Below are 13,581 nucleotides of genomic sequence, written 5' to 3'. Positions count from 1 at the left end.
GTCACTGTAGCAACACGAAAGGGCTCCGTGGACCCCAAATCATCTCGAGATGAGAGCTTAGTCCCTGGCTTCGACTCAAGAGGAATACCAACTTTCCACAAGCACCTCAAGAGGAGGCTTCTCTCAGCTACAGGTATGTGAGAGGGAACCTGAGTTTGTGGCCTCAAGTGGAATGGACACAGATATGTTCTGAGTCGAAGTAAGGCCGGATATCCCTGCAGTGAATTGAATGCAGGCTCGTCTTGCATCTCCCAAGAAGAAGGGATGTCTGAATCCCCCGTGTAGACCACAGAGAATGACCTTGTTCTCCGCCTCATCGCGACCGGAGGCCTCACATCCTTTGAAAACTCGAGAGGTCCGCGGAGATCAATGCTTCCAAAGGAGTCGATGCCTGACTCCTCTTGAAAATGGATAGGAGTCCCAGGATCCCTGTGGCACGTGGAAAGGGACCCTGGGTCTCCCGCCTCACGTGGAGACGCGTCCCAATTGCCATGCCAAGACTCGAGGAGAATCCCGAGGTGTCCCTCGCACCTAGGCAGGAGTCCTGACGTCGCTGAACAAACACGGGTCTGGAAGGGCCCTCCCGTCGTGACTCGAGAATATACCCCAGGTTCCGGCCGCAACTCGAGAAAAACCATGAGACTTCCCACTCCCCGCGAGGTGAGGCCTGATTCCCCTGCACTGCGTGCAGAGCAATTCCGTGTTCCACATTAAACGTGAAAGGAGCCTTGATTTCCTTGATGGCACTTCAGAGAAAACCCAAGATCACTGTCGCAGGTCTAGAGGGATCCTGAGGTCACTGTAGCAACACGAAAGGGCTCCGTGGACCCCAAATCAACCAGAGATGAGAGCTTAGTCCCTGGCTTCGACTCAAGAGGAATACCAACTTTCCACAAGAATCCCAAGAGGAGGCTTCTCTCAGCTCCAGGTATGTGAGAGGGACCCTGAGTTTGTGGCCTCAAGTGGAATGGACACCGAGATGCTCTGACTTGAAGTAAGGCCTTATATCCCTGCAGTGAATTGAAGGCAGGCTCGTCTTGCATCTCCCAAGACGAAGGGATGCCTGAATCCCCTGTGGAGACCACAGAGAAAGACCTAGTTCTCCGCCTCTTCTCGACCGGAGTCCTCACATCCTTTGAAAACTCGAGAGGTCCACGGAGATCAATGCTTCCAAAGGAGACGATGCCTGACTCCTCTTGAAAATGCATAGGAGTCCCAGGATCACTGTGGAACATGGAAAGGGACCCTGGGTCTCCCGCCTCACGTAGAGACGCCTCCCAATTGCCATGCAAAGACTCGAGGAGAATCCCGAGGTGTCCCTCCTACCTAGGCAGGAGTCCTGACGTCGCTGAACAAACACGTGTCTGGAAGGGCCCTCCCTGTCTTAACTCGAGAATATACCCCAGGTTCCGGCCGCAACACGAGAAAAACCATAAGACTTCCACCTCGCCGGGACAAAGGCACGATTCCCCTGCACTGCATGCAGAGCAATTCCGTGTTCCACCGCAAACATGAAAGGAGCCTTGATTTCCTTGATGGCACTCCAGGAAAAACCCAAGATCACTCTCTCTAGTCTAGAGGGATCCTGAGGTCACTGTAGCAACACGAAAGGGTTCGTGGACCTCAAATCAACTCGAGATGAGAGCTTAGTCCCTGGCTTCGACTCAAGAGGAATATCAACTTTCCACAAGCACCTCAAGAGGAGGCTTCTCTCAGCTACAGATATGTGAGAGGGACCCTGAGTTTGTGGCCTCAAGTGGAATGGACACCGAGATGCTCTGACTCGAACTAAGTCCGGATATCCCTGCAGCGAATTGAATGCAGGCTCGTCTTGCATCTCCCAAGACGAAGGGATGTGTGAATCCCCTGTGGAGACCACAGAGAAAGACCTAGTTCTCCGCCTCATCGCGACCTCAGGCCTCACATCCTTTGAAAACACGAGATGTCCGCGGAGATCAATGCTTCCAAGGGAGACGATGCCTGACTCCTCTTGAAAATGGATAGGAGTCCCAAGATGCCTGTGGCACGTGGAAAGGGACACTGGGTCTCCCACCTACTTGGAGACGCGTACCAATTGCCATGCCAAGACACGAGGAGAATCCCGAGGTGTCCCTCGCACCTGGGCAGGAGTCCTGAAGTCGCTGAACACACACGTGTCTAGAAGGGCCCTCCCCATTGTAACGCGAGAATATACCGCAGGTTCCGGTCGCAACTCGATAAAAACAATGAGCCTTCAATTCGCCACGAGATGAGGCCCGATTCCCCTGCACTGCGTGCATAGCAATTCCGTGTTCCACATCGAACATGAAAGGAGCCTTGATTTTCTTGATTGCACTCCAGAGGAAACCCAAGATCACTGTCTCAAGTCTAGAGGGATCCTGAAGTCACTGTAGAACACGAAAGTGCTCCGTGGACCCCAAATCAACTCGAGATGAGAGCTTAGTCCCTGGCTTCGACTCAAGAGGAATACCAACTTTCCACAAGCACCTCAAGAGGAGGCTTCTCTCAGCTACAGGTATGTGAGAGGGACCCTGAGTTTGTGGCCTCAAGTGAAATGGACACCGAGATGCTCTGAGTCGAAGTAAGACCGGATATCCCTGCAGTGAATTGAATGCAGGCTCGTCTTGCATCTCCCAAGATGAAGGGATGTCTGAATCCCCTGTGGAGACCACAGAGAAAGACCTAGTTCTCCGCCTCATCGCGACCGGAGGTCTCACATCCTTTGAAAATTCGAGAGGTCCGCGGAGATCAATGCTTCCAAAGGAGACGATGCCTGACTCCTCTTGAAAATGGATAGGAGTCCCAAGATCCCTGTGGCACGTGGAAAGGGACCCTGGGTCTCCCGCCTCACGTGGAGACAAGTCCCAATTGCCATGCCAAGACTCGAGGAGAATCCCGAGTTGTCCCTCGCACCTAGGCAGGAGTCCTGACGTCGCTGAACAAACACGTGTCTGGAAGGGCCCTCCCCGTCATAACTCGGGAATACACCCCAGGTTCCGGCCACAACTCGAGAAAAACCATGAGACTTCCCCCTCCGCGCGAGAAGAGGCCCGATTCCCCTGCACTGCGTGCAGAGCAATTCCGTGTTCCACATCAAACTTGAAAGGAGCATTGATTTCCTTGATGGCACTCCAGAGAAATTCCAAGATCTCTCTCTCAAGTCAAGAGGGATCCTGAGGTAACTGTAGCAACACGAAAGGGCTCCCTGCACCCCAAATCAACTCGAGATGAGAGCTTAGTCCCTGGCTTCGACTCAAGAGGAATACCAACTTTCAATAAGCACCTCAAGAGTAGGATTCTCTCAGCAACAGGTATGTGAGAGGGACACTGAGTTTGCGGCCTCAAGTGGAATGGACACCGAGATGCTCTGACTTGAAGTAAGACTGGATATCCCTGCAGTGAATTGAATGCAGGCTCATCTTGCATCTCCCAAGACGAAGGGATGTCTGAATCCCCTGTGGAGACCACAGAGAAAGACCTAGTTCTCCGCCTCATCACGACCGGAGGCCTCACATCCTTTGAAAACTCGAGAGGTCCGCGGAGATCAATGCTTCCAAAGGAGACGATGCCTGACTCCTCTTGAAAATGCATAGGAGTCCCAGGATCCCTGTGGCACGTGGAAGGGGACCCTGGGTCTCCCGCCTCACGTGGAGACGCGTCCCAATTGCCATGCCAAGACTCGAGGAGAATCCCAAGTTGTCCCTCGCACCTAGGCAGGAGTCCTGACGTCGCTGAACAAACACGTGTCTGGAAGGTCCCTCCCCGTCGTAACTCGGGAATACACCCCAGGTTCCGGCCGCAACTCGAGAAAAACCATGAGACTTCCACCTCGCCGCGAGATGAGGACTGATTCCCCTGCACTGCGTGCAGAGCAATTCCGTGTTCCACATTAAACGTGAAAGGAGCCTTGATTTCCTTGATGGCACTCCAGAGAAAACCCAAGATCACTGTCTCAAGTCTAGAGGGATCCTGAGGTCACTGTAGCAACACGAAAGGGCTCCGTGGACCCCAAATCAACCAGAGATGAGCGCTTAGTCTCTGGCTTCGACTCAAGAGGAATACCAACTTTCCACAAGCACCCGAAGAGGAGGCTTCTCTCAGCTCCAGGTATGTGAGAGGGCCCCTGTGTTTGTGGCCTCAAGTGGAATGGACACCGAGATGCTCTGACTCGAAGTAAGGCCTTATATCCCTGCAGTGAATTGAAGGCAGGCTCGTCTTGCATCTCCCAAGACGAAGGGATGTCTGAATCCCCTGTGGAGACCATAGAGAAAGACCTAGTTCTCCGCCTCATCGTGACCGGAGGCCTCACATCCTTTGAAAACTCGAGAGGTCCGCGGAGATCAATGCTTCCAAAGGAGACGATGCCTGACTCCTCTTGAAAATGCATAGGAGTCCCAGGATCTCTGTGGAACGTGGAAAGGGACCCTGGGTCTCCCGCCTCACGTGGAGACGCGTCCCAATTGCCATGCCAAGACTCGAGGAGAATCCCTAGGTATCCCTCCTACCTAAGCAGGAGTCCTGACGTCGCTGTACAAACACGTGTCTGGAAGGGCCCTCCCCGTCGTAACTCGAGAATATACCCAAGGTTCAGGCCACAACACGAGAAAAACCATGAGACTTCCCCCTCGCCAGGAGATAAGGCACCGTTCCCCTGCACTGTGTGCATAGCAATTCCGTGTTCCACGTCAAACATGAAAGGAAGGTTGATTTCCTTGATGGCACCCTAGAGAAAACCCAAGATCACTGTCTCAAGTCTAGAGGTTTCCTGAGGTCACTGTAGCAACACGAAAGGGCTCCGTGGACTCCAAATCAACTGGAGATGAGAACTTAGTACCTGGCTTCGACTCAAGAGGAATACCAAATTTCCACAAGCACCTCAAGAGGAGGCTTCTCTCAGCTACAGGTATGTGAGAGGGACCCTGAGTTTGTGGCCTCAAGTGGAATGGACACCGAGATGCTCTGACTCGAAGTAAGGCCGGATATCCCTGCAGTGAATTGAATGCAGGCTCGTCTTGCATCTCCCAAGACGAAGGGATGTCGGAATCCCCTGTGGAGACCACAGAGAAAGACCTAGTTCTCTGCCTCATCGCCACCGGAGGCCTCACATCATTTGAAAACTCGAGAGGTCCGCGGAGATCAATGCTTCCAAAGGAGACGATGCCTGACTCCTCTTGAAAATGGATAGGAGTCCCAGGATCCCTGTGGCACGTGGAAAGGGACCCTGGGTCTCCCGCCTCACGTGGAGACGCGTCCCAATTGCCATGACAAGACTCGAGGAGAATCCCGAGTTGTCCCTAGCACTGAGGCAGGAGTCCTGACGTCGCTGAACAAACACGTGTCTGGAAGGGATCTCCCCGTCCTTACTCGGTAATACACCCCTGGTTCCGGCCGCAACTTGAGAAAAACCATGAGACTTCCCCCTCCGCGCGAGAAGAGGCCCGATTCCCCTGCACTGCATGCAGAGCAATTCCGTATTCCACATCAAATGGAAAGGAGCCTTTATTTCCTTGAGGGCTCTCCAGAGACAATCCAAGATCTCTGTCTCAAGTCTAGAGGGATCCTGAGGTCACTGTAGCAACACGAAAGGGCTCGATGGACCCCAAATCAAGTCGAGATGATAGGTTAGTCCCTGGCTTCGACTCAAGAGGAATACCAACTTTCAACAAGCACCTCAAGAGGAGGATTCTCTCAGCAACAGGTATGTGAGAGGGACCCTGATTTTGTGGCCTCAAGTGGAATGGACACCGAGATGCTCTGACTTGAAGTAAGGCCGGATATCCCTGCAGTGAATTGAATGCAGGCTCGTCTTGCATCTCCCAAGACGAAGGGATGTCTGAATCCCCTGTGGAGACCACAGAGAAAGACCTAGTTCTCCACCTCATCGCGACCGGAGGCCTCACATCCTTTGAAAACTCGAGAGGTCCGCGGAGATCAATGCTTCCAAAGGAGACGATGCCTGACTCCTCTTGAAAATGGATAGGAGTTCCAGGATTCCTGTGGCCCGTGGAAAGGGACACTGGGTCTCCTGCCTCACGTGGAGCCGCGTCCAAATTGCCATGCCAAGACTCGAGGAGAATCCCGAGGTGTCCCTCGCACCTTGGCAGGAGTCCTGATGTCACTGAAGAAACACGTGTCTGGAAGCGCCCTCCCCGTCGTAACTCAGGAATACACCCCAGGTGCCGGCAGCAAATCGAGAAAAATCATGAGACTTCCCCTCGCCGCGAGATGAGGCACGATTCCCCTGCACTGCGTGCAGAGCAATTCCGTGTTCCACATCAAACGTGAAAGGAGCCTTGATTTCCTTGATGGCACTCCAGAGAAAACCCAAGATCACTGTCTCAAGTCTAGAGGGATCCTGAGGTCACTGTAGCAACACGAAAGGGCTCCGTGGACCCCATATCAACTCGAGATGAGAGCTTAGTCCCTGGCTTCGACTCAAGAGGAATACCAACTTTCCACAAGCACCTCAAGAGGAGGCTTCTCTCAGATACAGGTATGTGAGAGGGACCCTGAGTTTGTGGCCTCAAGTGGATAGGACACCGAGATGCTCTGACTCGAAGTAAGGCCGGATATCCCTGCAGTGAATTGAATGAAGGCTCGTCTTGCATCTCCCAAGACGAAGGGATGTCTGAATCCCCTGTGGAGACCACAAAGAATGACCTAGTTCTCCGCCTCATCGCGACCGGAGGCCTCACATCCTTTGAAAACTCGAGAGGTCTGCGGAGATCAATGCTTCCAAAGGAGACGATGCCTGACTCCTCTTGAAAATGGATAGGAGGCCCAGGATCCCTGGGGCACGTGGAAAGGGACACTCGATCTCCCGCCTCACGTGGAGACAAGTCCCAATTGCCATGCCAAGACTCGAGGAGAATCCCGAGGTTTCCCTCGCACCTAGGCAGGAGTCCTGACGTCGCTGAACAAACAGGTGTCTGGAAGGGCCCTCCCGTCGTAACTCGAGAATATACCCCAGGTTCTGGCCGCAACTCGAGGAAAACCATGAGAGTTCTCCCTCGCCGCGAGATGAGGCCTGATTCCCATGCACTGCGTGCAGAGCAATCCCGTGTTCCACATCAAATTTGAAAGGAGCCTTGATTTCCTTGATGGCACTAAAGAGAAAACCCAAGATCACTGTCTCAAGTCTAGAGGGATCCTGAGGTCACTGTAGCAACACGAAAGGGCTCCGTGGACCCCAAATCAACTCGATATGAGAGCTTAGTCCCTGGTTTCGACTCAAGAGGAATACCAACTTTCCACAAGCACCTCAAGAGGAGGCTTCTCTCAGCTACAGGTATGTGAGAGGGACCGTGAGTTTGTGGCCTCAAGTGGAATGGACACCGAGATGCTCTGACTCGAAGTAAGGCCGCATATCCCTGCAGTGAATTGAATGCAGGCTCGTCTTGCATCTCCCAAGACGAAGGGATGTCTGAATCCACTGTGGATACCACAGAGAAAGACCTAGTTCTCCGCTTCGTCGCGACCGGAGTCCTCACATCCTTTGAAAACTCGAGAGGTCCGTGGAGATCAATGCTTCCAAAGGAGACGATGCCTGACTCCTCTTGAAAATGGATAGGAGTCCCAGGATCTCTGTGGCACGTGGAAAGGGACCCTGGGTCTCCCGCCTCACGTGGAGACGCGTCCCAATTGCCATGCCAAGACTCGAGGAGAATCCCGAGGTGTCCCTCGCACCTAGGCAGGAGTCCTGACGTCGCTGAACAAACACGTGTCTGGAAGGGACTTCCCCTTCGTAACTCGAGAATATACCCTTGGTTCCAGCCGCAACGCGAGAAAAACCATGACACCTCCCCCTCTCCGAGAGATGAGGCCCGATTCCCCTGCACAGCGTGCAGGGCAATTCCGTGTTCCATATCAAACGTGAAAGGAGCCTTGATTTCCTTGATGGCACTCCAGAGAAAACCCAAGATCACTGTCTCAAGTCGAGAGGGATCCTGAGGTCACTGGAGCAACACGAAAGGGCTCCGTGGACCCCAAATCAACTCGAGATGAGAGCTTAGTCCCTGGCTTCGACTCAAGAGGAATACCAACTTTCAACAAGCACCTCAAGAGGAGGCTTCTCTCAGCTACAGGTATGTGAGAAGGACCCTGAGTTTGTGGCCTCAAGTGGAATGGACACCGAGATGCTCTGACTCGAAGTAAGGCCGCATATCCCTGCAGTGAATTGAATGCAGGCTCGTCTTGCATCTCTCAAAACGAAGGGATGTCTGAATCCACGGTGGAGACCACAGGGAAAGACCTAGTTCTCCGCCTCATCGTGACCGGAGGCCTCACATCCTTTGAAAATTCGAGAGGTCCGCGGAGATCAATGCTTCCAAAGGAGACGATGCCTGACTCCTCTTGAAAATGGATAGGAGTCCCAGGATCCCTGTGGCACGTGGAAAGGGACACTGGGTCTCCCGCCTCACGTGGAGACGCGTCCCAATTGCCATGCCAAGACTCGAGGAGAATCCCGAGGTGTCCCTCGCACCTAGGCAGGAGTCCGGACGTCGCTGAACAAACAGGTGTCTGGAAGGGCCCTCCCCGTCGTAACTCGAGAATATACCCCAGGTTCCGGCCGCAACTCGTGAAAAACCATGAAACTTCCCCCTCGCAGCGAGATGAGGCCCGATTCCCCTGCACTGCGTGCAGAGCAATTCCGTGTTCCACATCAAATGGAAAGGAGCCTTGATTTCCTTGATTGCACTAAAGAGAAAACCCAAGATCACTGTCTCAACTCTAGAGGGATCCTGAGGTCACTGTAGCAACATGAAAGGGCTCCGTGGACCCCAAATCAACTCGAGATGAGAGCTTAGTCCCTGGCTTCGACTCAAGAGGAATACCAACTTTCCACAAGCACCTCAAGAGGAGGCTTCTCTCAGCTACAGGTATGTGAGAGGCACCCTGAGTTTGTGGCCTCAAGTGGAATGGACACCGAGATGCTCTGAGTCGAAGTAAGGCCGGATATCCCTGCAGTGAATTGAATGCAGGCTAGTCTTGTGTCTCCGAAGACGAAGGGATGTCTGAATCCCCTGTGGAGACCACAGAGAAAGACCTAGTTCTCTGCCTCATCGCTTCCGGAGGGCTCACATCCTTTGAAAACTCGAGAGGTCCGCGGAGATCAATGCTTCCAAAGGAGACGATGCATGACTCCTCTTGAAAATTGATAGGAGTCCCAGGATCCCTGTGGCACGTGGAAAGGGACACTGGGTCTCCTGCCTCACGTGGAACCGCGTCCAAATTGCCATGCCAAGACTCGAGGAGAATCCCGAGGTGTCCCTCGCACCTAGGCAGGAGTCCTAATGTCACTGAAGAAACACGTGTCTGGATGCGCCCTGCCCGTCGTAACTCGGGAATACACCCCAGGTTCCGGCCGCAAATCGAGAAAAATCATGAGACTTCCCCTCGCCGCGAGATGAGGTCCGATTCCCCTGCACTGCGTGCAGAGCAATGCCATGTTCCATATCAAACGTGAAAGGAGCCTTGATTTCCTTGATGGCACTCCAGAGAATACCCAAGATCACTGTCTCAAGTCTAGAGGGATCCTGAGGTCACTGTAGCAACACGAAAGGGCTCCGTGGACCCCAAATCAACTCGAGATGAGAGCTTAGTCCCTGGCTTCGACTCAAGAGGAATACCAACTTTCCACAAGCACCTCAAGAGGAGGCTTCTCTCAGCTACAGGTATGTGAGAGGGACCGTGAGATTGTGGCCTCAAGTGGAATGGACCCCGAGATGCTCTGACTCGAAGTAAGGCCGGATATCCCTGCAGTGAATTGAATGCAGGCTCGCCTTGCATCTCCCAAGACGAAGGGATGTCTGAATCTCCTGTGGAGACCACAGAGAAAGACCTAATTCTCCGCCTCATCACGAACAGAGGCCTCACATCTTTGGAAAATTCGAGAGGTCCGCGGAGATTAATGCTTCCAAAGGAGACGATGCCTGACTCCTCTTAAAAATGGATAGGAGTCCCAGGATCCCTGTGGCACGTGGAAAGGGACCCTGGGTCTCCCGCCTCACGTGGAGCCGCGTCCCCATTGCCATGCCAAGACTCGAGGAGAATCCCGAGGTGTCCCTCGCATCTAGGCAGGATTCCTGACGTCGCTGAACAAACACGTGTCTGGAAGGGCCCTCCCCGTCGTAACTCGAGAATATACCCCAGGTTCCGGCCGCAACTCGAGAAAAACCATGAGACTTCCCTCTCGCCGCTGGATGAGGCCCGATTCCCCTGCACTGGGTGCAGAGCAATTCCGTGTTCCACATCAAACGTGAAAGGAGCCTTGATTTCCTTGATGGCACTCCAGAGAAAACCCAAGATCACTGTCTCAAGTCTAGAGGGATCCTGAGGTCACTGGAGCAACACGAAAGGGCTCCGTGGACCCCAAATCAACTAGAGATGAGAGCTTAGTCCCTGGCTTCGACTCAAGAGGAATACCAACTTTCCACAAGCACCTCAATAGGAGGTTTCTCTCAGCTACAGGTATGTGAGAGGGCCCCTGAGTTTGTGGCCTCAAATGGAATGGACACAGAGATGCTCTGACTCGAAGTAAGGCCGGATATCCCTGCAGTGAATTGAATGCAGGCTCGCCTTGCATCTCCCAAGACGAAGGGATGTCTGAATCCCCTGTGGAGACCACAGAGAAAGACCTAATTTTCCGCCTCATCGCGACCAGAGGCCTCACACCCTTGGAAAATTCGAGAGGTCCGCGGAGATTAATGCTTCCAAAGGAGACGATGCCTGACTCCTCTTAAAAATGGATAGGAGTCCCAGGATCCCTGTGGCACGTGGAAAGGGACCCTGGGTCTTCCGCCTCACGTGGAGACGCGTCCCCATTGCCATGCCAATACTCGAGGAGAATCCCGAGGTGTCCCTCGCACCTAAACAGGATTCCTGACGTCGCTGAACAAACACGTGTCTGGAAGGGCCCTCCCCGTCGTAACTCGAGAATATACCCCAGGTTCCGGCCGCAACTCGAGAAAAACCATGAGACTTCCCTCTCGCCGCTGGATGAGGCCCGATTCCCCTGCACTGGGTGCAGAGCAATTCCGTGTTCCACATCAAACGTGAAAGGAGCCTTGATTTCCTTGATGGCACTCCAGAGAAAACCCAAGATCACTGTCTCAAGTCCAGAGGGATCCTGAGGTCACTGGAGCAACACGAAAGGGCTCCGTGGACCCCAAATCAACTCGAGATGAGAGCTTAGTCCCTGGCTTCGACTCAAGAGGAATCCCAACTTTCCACAAGCACCTCAAGAGGAGGCTTCTCTCAGCTACAGGTATGTGAGAGGGACCCTGAGTTTGTGGCCTCAAGTGGAATGGACACCGAGATGCTCTGACTCGAAGTAAGGCCGGATATCCCTGCAGTGAATTGAATGCAGGCTCCGCTTGCATCTCCCAAGACGAAGGAATGTCTGAATCCCCTGAGGAGACCACAGAGAAAGACCGAGTTCTCCGCCTCACGCGACTGGAGGCCTCACATCCTTTGAAAACTCGAGAGGTCCGCGGAGATCAATGCTTCCAAAGGAGACGATGCCTGACTTTTCTTAAAAATGGATTGGAGTCCCAGGATCCCTGTGGCACGTGGAAAGGGACCCTGCGTCTCCCGCCTCACGTGGAGACGCGTCCCAATTGCCATGCCAAGACTCGAGGAGAATACCGAGGTGTCCCTCGCACCTAGGCAGGAGTCCTGAGGTCGCTGAACAAACACGTGTCTGGAAGGGCCCTCCCCATCTTAACTCGAGAATATACCCCAGGTTCCGGCCGCAACTCGAGAAAAATCATGAGACTTCCCCCTCGACGCGAGATGAGGCCCAATTCCACTGCACTGCGTGCAGGGCAATTCCGTGTTCCACATCAAACGTGAAAGGAGCCTTGATTTCCTTGATGGCACTCCAGAGAAAACCCAAGATCACTGTCTCAAGTCTAGAGGGATCCTGAGGTCACTGGAGCAACACGAAAGGGCTCCTTGGACCCCAAATCAACTCGAGATGAGAGCTTAGTCCCTGGCTTCAACTCAAGAGGAATACCAAGTTTCCACAAGCACCTCAAGAGGAGCTTTCTCTCAGCTACAGGTATGTGAGAGGGACCCTGAGTTTGTGGCCTCAAGTGGAATGGACACCGAGATGCTCTGACTCAAAGTTAGGCCGGATATCCCTGCAGTGAATTGAATGCAGGCTCGTCTTGCATCTGCCAAGACGAACGGATGTCTGAATCCCCTGTGGAGACCACAGGGAAAGACCGAGTTCTCCGCCTCATCGCGACCGGAGGCCTCACATCCTTTGAAAACTCGAGAGGTCCGCGGAGATCAATGCTTCCAAAGGAGACGATGCCTGACTCCTCTTCAAAATGGATAGGAGTCCCAGGATCCCTGTGGCACATGGAAAGGGACCCTGGGTCTCCCGCCTCACGTGGAGACGCCTCCCAATTGCCATGCCAAGACTCGAGGAGAATCACGAGGTGTCCCTCGCACCTAGGCAGGAGTCCTGACGTCACTGAACAACCACGTGTCCGGAAGGGCCCTCCCCGTCATAACTCGAGAATATACCGCAGGTTCCGGCCGCAACTCGACAAAAACCATGAGACTGCCACCCTGCCACGAGATGAGGCCCGGTTCCCCTGCACTGCGTGCAGAGTAATTCCGGGTTCCACATCAAACGTGAAAGGAGCCTTGATTTCCTTGATGGCACTCCAGAGAAAACCCAAGATCACTGTCTCAAGCCTAGAGGGATCCTGAGGTCACTGGAAGAACACGAAAGGGCTCCGTGGCCCCAAATCAACTCGAGATGAGAGCTTAGTCCCTGGCTTCGACTCAAGAGGAATACCAACTTTCCACAAGCACCTCAAGAGGAGGCTTCTCTCAGCTACAGGTATGTGAGAGGGACCCTGAGTTTGTGGCCTCAAGTGGAATGGACACCGAGATGCTCTGACTCGAAGTAAGGCCGGATATCCCTGCAGTGAATTGAATGCAGGCTCGTCTTGCATCTCCCAAGACGAAGGGGTGTCTGAATCCCCTGTGGAGACCACAGAGAAAGACCTAATTTTCCGCCTCATCGCGACCGGAGGCCTCACATCCTTTGAAAGTTCAAGAGGTATGCGGAGATCAATGCTTCCAAAGGAGACGATTCTGACTCCTCTTGAAAATGGATAGGAGTCCCAGGATCCCTGTGGCACGTGGAAAGGGACCCTGGGTCTCCCGCCTCATGTGGAGACGCGTCCCAATTGCCATGCAAAGACTCGAGGAGAATCTCGAGGTGTCCCTCGCACCTAGGCAGGAGTCCTGACGTCGCTGAACAAACACGTGTCTGGAAGTGCCCTCCCCGTCGTAACTCGAGAATATACCCCAGGTTCCGGCCGCAACTCGAGAAAAACCATGAGACTTCCCCCTCGCCGCGAGATGAGGCCCGATTCCCCTGGACTGCATGCAGAGCAATTCCGCGTTACACATCAAACGTGAAAGGAGCCTTGATTTCCTTGATGGCACTCCAGAGAAAACCCAAGATCACTGTCTCTAGTCTGGAGGGATCCTGAGGTCACTGGAGCAACACGAAAGGGCTCCGTGGACCCGAAATCAACTCGAGATGAGAGATTAGTC

The sequence above is a fragment of the Dama dama genome, chromosome 30 (assembly GCF_033118175.1).
Source record: "Dama dama isolate Ldn47 chromosome 30, ASM3311817v1, whole genome shotgun sequence".
Classification (NCBI taxonomy): domain Eukaryota; kingdom Metazoa; phylum Chordata; class Mammalia; order Artiodactyla; family Cervidae; genus Dama; species Dama dama.
The sequence above is the reverse complement of the archived record's forward strand: the minus strand, read 5'-3'. Positions refer to the sequence as shown.